Genomic DNA, 13,559 nt, shown 5'->3' with positions numbered 1-13,559 from the left:
TTAGTGACCATCTCTCACTGGTGTCAGTGGTGAGGATTGAAGCTCCTTGATTACTGGCTTGGGCTAGAGAGGCTGTCACAGAGGTATTCACACTGACTAGTAGAAATTTGGCCCAGACACCAGGAAAATTCCCCTGGTGTTTTGGGGTAGGGGAAGATTTATGCTGTGACACCAAAATGGAGGAGGTGGAAAGTATCAGTGTGAGAACAGACATGGAAATGGTAGAGGAGCCAGTAATGATTACAAGTGTTGCAGAAAGACATTTAGAAAACAAAGTATTGCAGCAATTATCAAATGTGAAAGAACTAGAAGAGGCAGAATAGGCTCTCCATTTCTCTCTCTTTCTCTCTTGGACTGATATAATGGAAGTAACTTTAGCCTTTAGATATTTCTGTCCAACAAAATCCTTCAACCATTGAAGTTATTGCAATACCAGTATCTCAGGATAACAGTGAAGTCACCAAAGCCTGTGGTGTTTTAGGTTCAGAGGAGGAAGACGACATGGGTGAAGTGAACATTCAAGGGGTTGCTGGGAAATTGTTGTTCAAAGAGAAATGTGCTTTTATAACATGGTGATGATGGAGGGAAAAAAAGGCACTATCAGCAGTCAGATGGTGAAAAACTGATTGCAGTGACAAGTGAAAACTGTGTTAAAACAGGTGTGTGGTTTGGAAGAAGACAGTGAAGCTGTTAAATGTCTGAGTACAAAATAATAAATTCATACTGTATGAAATAAGAAGTTTCATGACAAAATATCTGAAAGCTTTGAACTGGTTGAGCAATAGGTATATATGTTAATACCTTTATGGGTAAGTACTAGGCAATTAGTCTATAGATCATCACAGGCCTAGCCAACAAATCATATTCAGAGGTTCCCTCCAATCCTGAGGAGGGCTACATAGGATTTATTCAGTGGAGAATTTGAGACTTCTTTGTCTTCCTTTTCTTTTGGCTGTTCCTGTTAGGGGCCACCATAGCGGATCATCTGTTTCCATTTCTTCCTGCCCTCTGCATGTTGTTCTGTCACACTAACCACCTGCATGTCCTCTTTCACCACATCCATAAACCTTATCTTAGGCCTTCCTCTTTCCTCTTAATTGGCTGCTCTATTCTTAGCATCCTTCTCCCAATATACTCAGCATCCTTACTCAGCATATGTCCAAACCAATGCAATTTCACCTCTCTGGCTTTGTCTCCAAACTGTCCATCCTGAGATGACCCTCTAATATACTCATTTCTAAGCCTGTCTGTCTTTGTCACACCCTGTCCTGTCTTTTTGTCAGTGCCACTGTCTTTAACCCATATAACAGAGTTGGTTTCACTACCATCTTGTAGACCTTCCCTTTCACTCTTACTGGTACCTGTCTGTCACAAAACACTCCTGATAGTCTACTCCACCCACTCCACCCTGCCTGCACTCTCTTCTTTACCTCTCTTCTACACTCACCATTAATCTGAACTGTTGATCCCAAGTATTTAAACTCATCCACCTTCACCAACTCTACTCCCTGCATCGTCACCTTTCCTCTGTACTCCCTCTCTTTCACACACATGTAGTCTGTCTTAGTCCTGCTGACCTTCTTTCCTCACCTCTCTAGATCATATCTCCATCTCTTCAGGATCTCCAGTACCTGTTCCCTACTCTCACTACAAATCACAATGTCATCCACAAACATCATAGTTCATGGAGACTCCTGTCTGATCTCGTCTGACAACCTGTCCATCACCATTGCAAAAGAAAGGGCCCAGAGCTGATCCTTAATGTAATCCCACCTCCACCTTGAATGCATCCGTCACACCTACTGCAGACCTCACCACTATCACACTCCCTCTTACATATCCTGTGCCACTCTTACATACTGTGGATAATTTGAGACTACCCATTCAATTATCTGGGTTTATTTTGAAGATACTCTGCTTAATATATAGTAGAAGTTTGTTCTAGGGAAGAAAGATGATATTGTGATTTGTAGTGAGAGTAGGGAATGAGTAGAGGACATGCCCTATACAGACAGACTCAAAAGACTCCAGCTATACTCCATCTCATATCGCCTACTTAGAGACGATCTCTGCTTGACATACAAAGCCATGCCTGACCCTGTGTTTCTAGACATGCTCCATCTGAAAAAGTCTCAATCCCTCTGCACCACATGCTCCAAAGACCTCAACCTCATCACCACAATAAACAGAACCTGCTGAAGGGACAGGTTCCTAACCCAAAGACTTCCCATACTCTGGAATTAACTCCCGATTCATGTCAAGCAGAGCACTTCACTAGCCCTCTTCAAGAAAAATCTTGAAGAATGGATGCATAACAGGAAATTCACTCCAGGGGATGACTTCAACAGCCTTGCTTGATAGGGGCACAAGGAACTAATGTCCAGCAACAGGATGACTGGGAATATTCTTGGGCTAGGCTTGCATTGGCTCCAGGTCCATTAGCCTAGTACTCACCTATGAATCAGTATATTAGCTTGTTATGCAAACATGTCTAATGTATCTGTTGATGAAGGTTTAGTTCCTTTAACTGGATATTTGAGAAACTATTTGTTCTTCCAAGGTGGAAGAGGTCAGTGAGGGTTGAATCTTTTATGGTTTGAAAGGCTAGACCCAGATTCACAGTGCAATAATCTATAAGAGACAGAGTACAGAGAGAAGGCTACCAGTTAGTTTAGATGACGTAGTGTCTTCAGGATATTGATCTTTTTAGTTAGGAATCCCTGAGGTCTTTCAAGCTGAGTAATATGTTTAGAGAAATACATGCCAGAAGAGGTACTATATTCAATAATGGGTCTGATGAGATATGAATGAAGAGCAATGAAGACTTCTTTGGATTTGAGGGAGATACCTTCAAAAATTAGATGAGTCAGACTTAACTCTTTCTGAAATATTATGGAGACATGATGGTCAAAAGATAAGAAATGTTAAACAAGAATGCCTGCAACAGTATCTAGTTGGATGGATGCATTTCCTTTATGGTATGATGTTAAAATGTCTGGCTTTTGAAATGAAGTTACATTTAATTGGAGACCATTACCCTTTAGTCAGTTGTCAGACATACCCCGGGATTCATGAAGCTCGGCGCAAGGCCGGCGTAAGGTCTGCGCCGGCGGTGCAGTGAATAGCCGGCGCAGTAGCGCCATATGCATATTAATGAGAGTGCACCGCAACCACAGACACGTGCGTAGTGTACGTGAGCGAGCCCAGGTAGGATGCGTCTGGAGGCGTGTCTAAGCCGGCATGAGGTGAGCAACCTAATGTGCTGACAGCCACGGTCCGCCCATAATAGTAATGGCAGCAGCCAGGTCCCGTGCAGAATGAAATGCACGTAGAGTATGCAGCATAGTACCCGTCCCAAATAAACGGAGAAGCAAATACAAGCCATGAAGGCTTAAGTGTACCCATCCAAGGAGCAAAGGATACGCAGAAGACCGCGTTTGTCCCGCAATGCACCGTCAGTGGTTACACTCAGAGAAGGTGTACAGCAGCATGTCAGCGCGCCGCACCGACATAGGAGCAGCGACTAAGGTCACCACCTATTCCACTGTGGGTGGGGCAGTCTCTATGGGCAGTTGTGTCCCGAAAAAACGTATTAAAAATGGCAAATGTGCTAAGATTGTAGGACATAATGATATCCCGTATGTAATGTAATGGTAGCATGAATTGGTTATTTCTGTAACTGAAATACCTAAATGTCACAAGAAACAGAATAAGCAAGCAAACTGCCACAACAATAAGCTTTTATTTAGGCAAACAAGTGAAGTCCTATGCTATATAGTGACCGTGTGTATGTGTCGGCCTGTAAAGTCAGATGTGAGTCCCGTAAATATCCCATCTTGGAAACTGGAAAAGGTGGCAACCCCAGTAGCGACATGGGCATGGTCACCAGGGTTACCAGCTGTCCCAATGTGCCATGGACAGTCCCTGATTGGACAGTTGTGTCCCTGCAACAATCGGAAAAATGGAAAATGACCTCAGATCCCCTGCCAAAATATTCCCAATATACATGTAATAGTAGTATAAAACATAATACATTGGTATATGAAACACAGACATGGCAGAAGAAAATGAATAAGGAACCTAAATGCTTACAGAATCAGCTTATAGTATGGCAAACAAGTGAAGTTCTGTCAACTGCACTTGCCGTGGGTAGGTGTAGTCCTGCAAATTCCGAAGTTTCCACATAACATGCCCCACTATGGGCATTGGAAAAGGTGCCAACCATAATGGTCACAAGCAGTAGTGAGAGTACATAGACGGGTAGCTGTGTTGACATAACAACAGTAAGGAATCAAGATACCTTAAACACAGGCAAACATGTGCATAGCAACATATCCCACACCCAGCAACGTCTCTGTCGCATACACTGGATGGCGTATGTTGAAGTGTAATATCCAGAAGCAGAACCCATGCATTCAGATGTAATACACAATAGCCTCATTGTACATGTCAGTCCCACCCATGTACACCTGTGCACCCTAACCCGCTAGCATCCGTGTGCAGCTATACATCCACACACAATGTGCATACCTGAAATGTGGTAAGATGTTTGTGTTAGGCAATGCCACGAGGGCAAATACGTACCCCACATGTCACCAACCCACCTCAGGTACAGATATGTAAATGGCTGCATGTGAATGTGTCTGCAAAATGTGTACATCCTGCATGTGGTATGTACCCGTCGAAACCATATAGGTTTGCATACGACACGGTGCACATAACTGTACACATGTGGACAAGTCGGGTTGTTGAACCACCGCATCGATGATTAGCTATGCAGTGAAGTCGATCACATATAGCGGAACACGTGCCCACCAAACAGGACTTCCTAACAGGGTGCTACAGGCAAAGAAGGGGAAGGTGGGACATCACATGTGGAGAGTAGCGTTGCCGGACGGCCAAATACACACGGTCAAGGTAAAGGACGGAACAACATGCATATGGCCGGATGGATGTTGTTCGAAAAATATATATAGAAACACATATGAAGTCCCAGTTTAGACTCAAAATACTAGATAATGCATTGAATTGTACCATACAATATGGCAGTAGAACTAAGCCTGCATGTAATTGGTGAAGCTAAGCTGTAGTGTGATGGAATTCTGATCCTGGCAGTAACCAGTACAGCAGGCTTATGTCTGTCAGCATTAATTATCTGCTGGGTTACAGAACAATAAATGTATGTACATGCATAACATCACCCCTTCCCCTGAGGAGGATGGCCTTGTGAGCTCTATCGAAGATAACAGTACAACTCCTTACCAGAGAGACAAAGCAACGTATTAAGAAATTAACCGACTACAGTTTCGGAACAGTCTAGGGTCCTTGAAACAGCTACAATCACAGAAGGACACTGTAATTGACAAGGTGCCTTGCAAGGCTGTGTTATTCTCATGGGAAAACATTTAATAAGCATTACCTGAGCACCGTCGTAGGAATACAACGTTGTGGACTCTAGCGATGTAAATGCCTTGTGACTGACCACATCATTAATGTGTGCAAAAGATGATAGTATACCCAATGTTCATACAGCTGTAACATGTATAGAGTAAAACAAATGTCTAAACATTTACTGCATAGTTCTTTGCCTCCTGCTGCACAGTAGTAAAACGTTATTAATCTCAGTTTCCTGTGTTATTGACTGTCAGTTTGAAAATACGAATGAGTGTTACAGTTTGATTTAAACAACTTAATTGACAGATGTGTACAGTCTAGCATGGAAATAGGTCAAGCCAACCATCACAATGTCCATGTGTACCACATACAAACAGCCAGTAACACGCAGTAGTAGTGCATGAAGGCATACATGACTGTGGGAATAGTACAGGACATATGGCACGTGCCAAGTGCAGATGCATGACACAAACCCCAGGATGGGTGTCCCTGCAAAGAGGAACATGTGCCAACCACACCTCCCACAGATGTACCGGCAATAAAAACACATGGCAAACACACAGAAACACTACTGTCCAACACACGACTGCAACGGAGCCTGGTCAAACACCAACATGAAGCATGCACAAACAGGGACTTGTGTAATGTTTGCCTTAACACCCCCATAGGCCAAAGAAGAATAGAATGGACATATGCATGTAATGTTGTGAAGGATGTGTGGTAGTCCTCGGTATCACAGTGTTAGGGACACAGATACACTGTCATCAACTGTGACGTATGTGCACTGTACACAGCATACCTGCATGTAATACAGAGGACAATCATGTGCCACAGAAATATACACTGGAGAAAGAGTATAGGGGATAGACAATTGTAAATGTGACAAACTATGAATATAGGTTCATACGTCCATAGGTACAGGGTAGGCCATCGTCCCAGGTTCAGCCATAACACTACACCATTTAGGATGACTTTGCCAACCTTCTGTGCTTCAGATAAAATACCCATGATAGCGCCGTACCTCCGTCAAGCAGGGATAATTATGTAATCCCTGGCCTATACCTGCAATTCTCCATCCAATGGACAACACACCCGTGAACAAGGCTAGGAAGGATCTCTGTCTCACATGTACTGTGATGTAGATCCACAGCATTATGAGTGTCTGGGTGATATATGTGTCCCTCCAACACATCCCATTAATGACCGTGACAAGGTAAATGTCACCTGCCCTAGTGGTTCTGAGGGATGCAGATACAGTAGGTGAAGCATACACATGACATATGGGTTGACATGGCCTTGCATGTCAGGCACAGGTCAACACTAAACAGCAGGTATGTGACGTAATGTGGCAGGGGTCCTACAAGTGGGGCAGCATTACACAAAATGATGTCATCCTGCATCTGTACAACAATTAACCTATGAGGGCTTCCCAGCTGCTGTAGGTGTATGGTCAGATACAGTCTGAATGGGGCAATGTAGTAAATCATAGCTGTAACACGTAATGGGTACAAGGAGACATTGACCTAGCCTGATGTAGATGTGAATCCCTGCACAAACAGGTGGGCAATGTAGAAGTCCCACACAACCACGATAGCAACGTGTGTGTTGAATGAATGGTGACTGGCAAACTCTGTCCCCTGATCCTGGTAATCACCCCTGTGCTGAGTGGACAGCCACCTATATGCTGGACAGGGGTGACCTAGTAGTTCTCCACAGGTATGATGTTGCATCACTTAGCATTTAGCTGTGGGACATGTCCTGACAGCAGATATGCATATCTGGGAGGCCCCTTCGAAGGATATCTGTGTCAGATGTCCGTCCCACTATGGCACCTGTTTTGCAGTCATCTACAAACAATGTTGCCCACAAAACCCCTGTGTGTGCCTGTACCGTGGAAATGTAGATGTATGACAGGAGTGGACCCACGGAAGGGCCCCATGGGACACCACTTGCGACAGGCAGTAGGTCTGACACGCTGCCAGCAACTATGACCGTGTGGGTTGTGTCATAGACAGTTTCCAACACATTCTGTGATGTACGTGTTCACATCCCAGCCAATGGGTTTATCAACGATACTTGAGGGGGGTAATGTGATGAAGGCCTTTGCCAGGTCGAGGTAGGCTGTATGGACTGCAACACCCCCATCAATGGCCCCGGTGACTGTCCCGAAAATTGCACCCATGCTTTAAAGGCATGAACCGCTCCTGAACAAGACAAACCGTGTTGGATGCAAAGTATGTATGTCCCCTATGCAGTCATATACGAGCCGCAGTATGATCCCTCCCCATGTCTTTGCAGATAGGTCTCCTCATGGTAATGGGACAGTAATAACCAGGCTCAGTGGAGGCATTGGCCCTGTGACGTGGGACTACAGTTGCCAAGCGACACAACCTGGGTACCTTACCTGAGGTGAGGCTACAAAGAAATAGCTGTCCTAACTGTGGGTCTAATACCTCAATGAGATAGTGGAGTACACAGTGGGGTCACCAGCTGGTCTCATGGATGCTATGTCCACTACCCTGGAGAGCATGTCCCACCTGTGTGTCACAGAACATTTGGTGACCACAAACCGCTGGTACAGACATTTCCTCATGTGTGGGGGAGGGTGTGGAGATGTCCATACTGGACTTGTCAGCCTGTTTGTTGGCAATGTGTGTATGTTGAGTAAACTCCACCTCTTTGTGAACCCAGTCAGAGCATATGTGGGAGTGACCTCCCAGGTGTTGAGCATAGCAACTGAAGATGGTATGATTGTCAGCCAGGTCCATGTAGGTATATCTGTGGAATGTGCCCTGGACCATGGCACGACAGTGTGTAACTCTACACATATGATGACCAAGGGTGTCATACCTCACAAGGTGTCTGCTCCACCTTGTAGTAGCCACCTCCTCGTGTTGTACATCCTGTGTATGGCTGGGGTACACCACACTGGATGCTTGGCATTGGTACAATGAACCACAGTTGGGTAAGTGAATGCCTGGTTCATGCAGTCCTGTAGGTACTGGTAGATGGCAAATGTGATTGATGCAGTGGCTGCAGTACTGTCGACCACTGGCTCAGGGTCCTTAAAGGAGACCACAGTAGTGTGCAGAATTGTGTAGTCTGCCTCTGAGCAAGCAATGTGTATGGTAACTGGCAACACTGCAGCAACGGATGCCAATAGCAGAAGCCAATGTCCAAATAACATAGATTAACTTCTGCATGATAATATGTCTTATCATACATGTATTGACACGTGTGTGCTAATTACAATTGCAAAAGGCCGGTAAGACTGGCCTAAAGTTCCCGTGATGTACACAGTCTGGAGGTGTTGTTCCGACAATAAAGTGGCAATACCTCCCTGGGTATGAAAGTGGTTGCTAACCTGCAACATTGGATGTACACCATTGGGTTCTGGTGTCGGAAGACATGGTTCCTGTAGCACTACACAGTATGGGTAGACAAGCAGACATCCGCGATTGCTGAACACACAGCATCAGTGAAACCCCCTGCTCACAAGGACACAGTCCGACAAGCTCTACACTTTACATATGCACAGTGGTGTCCATTGTAGGACCCAAAAATTGTGGAAAGAACAGAATAATGTCTTATTTCAATGCGCACCTGAACTCATTGTCGTCACAGGTACACATATGCACCGCAAGCGTGTTTAATGTTGCTGATAGCTGTCCATGTAATGCAGCACAGATGCACAGAAATACCCAGGGTACCGGGTCCATAAAACTGCGTCCACATCACAGTCCCGCACACATGAAGGATGTGTAATGGGTACTGTCGATTGTTGCAGTCAAGGGATTCTGGGTATGTAGACTCTGGCCTCGGTGTTGTTTCGCAGGCAATCCTTTGTCCCGCCCCGTGGGAGGGATGTGTGCATAGCACCTGCCTTACTCTCCGCTAATAATGCAAACCATCTACCGGAGATTGCAAAATGCAGGTGTGAAATGTGTACAGCCCTATACTAGTGTCCAGTAGGCAATTCTCATGGATGGACAACCGTATGGCCAAGATGGCACCCACAACTGCAAACCCGGTAAATTACACAGCCGCGGTAAGGCATAACACAGGAAATACACATAGGGACTACAGTTGACATTCCACATACAAAGCCAGACCGTCGTGCCAACACCGGCGTACACAGCACTCAATCTGCCAGCAACAGAATGAGGAGCACCCGCTACCGTACAGCGGAACAGATGTGCGACCTGTGGAACACATACTAATGGCACACACACAACGTCAAGTAGGATATGTAAACTATGGCATTCCCACCTATGAAGACAACATGGTTAAATGAAAACATAGGTAATCAACATGTTCCGGTGGTGTTATATTGGAAATACGGTGACGGATATGTCCCATTGGGATGTCTGAGGTTTATATGAAGCAGTTGCTAACCAGCATCTTTGGATGTATGTCATTTGTTCACAGTACTAAATCACCTGGTTATGTAGCACCATGTAGACTGGGTAGTGAAACAGACATCCGCGATTGGGGAACATACACCAGCAGTGAAAAGCACTGGGCAGGTGGACACAGTCCAGCAACATCTAACTTGACATATGCACATCGGTGTCCATTGTAGGACCCAAATATTCCATTCATGGAATGCCTGCTAGCTTCCTGCATTACTCACGTGATCTCATTGTCGTCACCATGTCACAGGTACACATATGCACCGCAAGCGTGTTCAATGTTGATGATAGCTGTCCATGAAATGCAGCACACATGCACAGAAATACCCAGGGTGCCGGTCCATAGAACTGCGTCCACATCACAGTCCCGCACACATGAAGGATGTGTAATGGGTACTGTCGACTGTTGCAGTCAAGGGAGTCTGGGTATGTAGAATCTGGCCTCGGTGTTGTTTCGCAGGCAATCCTTTGTCCCGCCCCGTGGGAGGGATGTGTGCGTAGCACCTGCCTTACTCTCCGCTAATAATGCAAACCATCTACCGGAGACTGCAAAATGCAGGTGTGAAATGTGTACAGCCGTATACCAGTGTCCAGTAGGCAATTCACATGGATGGACAAGCGTATGACTAAGATGGCACCCATAACTGCAAACCCGGTGGAATTACACTGCCGTAGTAAGGCATTACACAAGTAATACACATAGGGACTACACTTGACATTCCCCATACAACAAACACAGACAACCAGCCGATGAAGTCCAAAGCAAAGACGAGGTACTGTAGACACCGTCAGTGACCACTCTGAGCACACCAGGAATTAAATGCAGTCACCATAGTTTATTGAAGCTCTTTCGTCTGCTTCATAAGCAGACTTATTCAGAATACATACAATGCAGTCCAACCTACTACATGTAAAACCCGTAATTGGTCAGTAAATTAGATGTGCTAGGTATTAATTACATGCCTTAAAGGCAAACAAGCAAACAAACTTTACTTGGGTTACAGATTCCACACAGTGAGGACATCAGACATTGCTTTGAAAGGTACATTCTTCATAGAGAAATAGAAATATATGTATATATATGAAAGATGAACCAACATAATGTTTTCCAAATGTCTGACTGTGTAAGCTACATATATATGTTCTACGGACTGTGCCAATATATTAAAAGAACTGCAGACACCTAGTAATATAAATGAACCATAATATACACAGATAAACCGTATGATTATGACTAATGTAAAATAGACCAACGAAATGTAAAGATTCACAATGTGGTAATGTAAATATTCATTTAGAAGGTTACTTAAATAAATCAATTCAGACATCCATGTCAAAATACTAACAGAAGGCCAGCGAGGTGCCTGCCCTCACATGTACTGAGATGTTGTTCCACAGCATAGTGAGTGTCTGGGTGATGAATCTGTCCCACCAACACGTTCTATTAATGACAGTGTCAAGGTGTACGTCACCTGCCCTTGTGGTTCTGAGGGATCTAACCTCTTTAGGTGAAGCATACTCATCAGATCTGGGTTCGACATGGCCTTGTATGCCAGGCACAGGTCACCTCTGGGCAAGTGGTATGCAACTGTATACATCTGGAATTCTTTCAGTTGGTCAGTATAACACATATTCCTGAGACCCTGCATCTGTTTGTCGATGAACTGTTGGTGCCTTTCCAGCTGCTGCAGGTGTCGAGTCACATACATTCTGAACGGGGCATTGTACCCAATCATAGGTCTAATGAGTGATGAGTACAAGGGGACAATGACCTCCCCTGATCTAGATGTGAATCCCTTCATGATGATGTGGGCAATGTGGAAGGTCTACCTAACTACGTTAGCAACGTGTGTGTCTAACGAACGGTTAACAACAACCCGGGTCCCCAGATCCCTGGTAACTCCCTCTGTGCTCAGTGGATTGCCACCTATATGGTACCTAGGGGTAACCTTGTTCTTCCCGAAGGGTATGACTATGCATTTCCTGGCATTTAGCTGTAGGCCATGTCTCTGGCACCAGTTATCCACATCTGTGAGGCACTCCTGAAGGATATCTGTGTCAGATGTGTGTCTGACTATGGCACCCAGTTTGCAGCCATCTGCAAACATTGTCACCCATAACCCCCCTGTGTTTGCTTGTACTTTGGAAACGTAGATGCTGAAAAATAGTGGACCCAGGACTGAGCCCCATGGGACACCGCTTGTGACTGGCTGTGAGTATGACATGGCGCCAGCAACTATGACCATGTGTGTTCTGTGACTTAGCCAGTTTGCAACCCATATGGCGATGTATGGATATACGTTCAAGATGACGGGTTTATCACTGATACCCGAGGGGGGTATTGTGTCGAAGGCCTTTGCCAGGTTGAGGTAGGCTGTATGGACTGCTTTACCCTCATCAATGGCCTTGGTGACTGATCCTACAAAGTCAAACATGTGTAAAAGGCATGATCTGACTTTGACCAAGCTAAACTGGGATGTATCCAAAGTATGCGAGTCCCCTATGTCTTTATCTATGAGTTCTATTATGATCCCTCTCCATGGCTTTGCAGATAAGGCTTGTCAAGCTAATGGGATGGTAATAACCAGGGTCAGTGGAGGCAGCATCTATGTGAAGTGTGACTACAGTCGCCTTGTGCTACTACTCGGGTACGTATCCTGAGGTGAGGCTAAGATTAAACAGCTGTCCTAAGTGTGGGTTTAATTCCCCATAGAGTTCATGGAGTACACAGCTGGGACACCATCTGGTCCCATGGATGCTGTGTTGACTGCCTTGAAGACTGCATTTCCCACCTGTGCGTTACAGATGTTCCAGGATCTACAAGTCTCAGGTATAGATAACTCTCCATGTGGGGGGGGGGGGCGGAAATGTTAGCACTGAACATGTCAGCCAGTATGCTGGCAATGTGTGTAGGTTCAGTCATCTTCACATCATTGTGAACCCGGTTTGAGCATATCTGGGAGTGTCCTCCCAGGTGTCCAACATAGCTAAAGAAGGAATTATGAATGTCTGTTGAGTCCTTGTTAATTTCTCTGTTGAATTTCCCCTGGATGATTTCATGACAGCTTGTAGTTCTTCACATATAATGAGCAAGGGTGTGTTACCTTACAAGTATTCCGCTTTAACTTGTAGTATCTACCTCCTGTCGTTGTAGAGCTAGTTTATGGCTGGGGATTGCCTGATCCATGCAGTCCTGTAGGTGCTGGTGGAAGGCATATGTACGTGATTCAGCGGTTTGAGTGATGTTCACCACTGGCTCAGGGGCCTTAAAGGAGACCACAGTAGTGTTCAGAAGTGTGAAATCGGCTTTTGAGAAAGGCATATGTATGGTAACCGGCACCACTGTACACATGGAACATCATGGCAATACACCACGGCTGGATGTGGGTAATGCTGGACATACCCACGGCAGACATGGCGCGTTCCCGAGTCCGATGCCCGAGGGACCACACACATAGCCGGCCTTAGGCATAGGCCAAGTAGGCAGCCGTCTAGGGCGTTGCTCTACCGGGGCACCTTTCCAGACTTTGTTTGGTGTAGGTAGACCAGGAGGGGGGTAGCGGGTGATGTTGCGGTGGCAACTTCTGCCTAGGGCACCACTTAACCTAAGGCCACTCTTCCCGTGGATAATACAGCAGTACCCACACCCAGACGCGGGTCATTGCTAGTATGGCATATCATCTATGGCAAGAAACCATATATTCCCAGACATAATGGCACAGCATAATGCCTGTCCGCCGCCCAAACGCAGAC

Source organism: Protopterus annectens, chromosome 6.part0 (assembly GCF_019279795.1).
Source record: "Protopterus annectens isolate FY-2018-M chromosome 6.part0, PAN1.0, whole genome shotgun sequence".
NCBI classification, from domain to species: Eukaryota; Metazoa; Chordata; order Ceratodontiformes; family Protopteridae; genus Protopterus; species Protopterus annectens.
Note: the sequence above shows the minus strand (reverse complement) of the source record.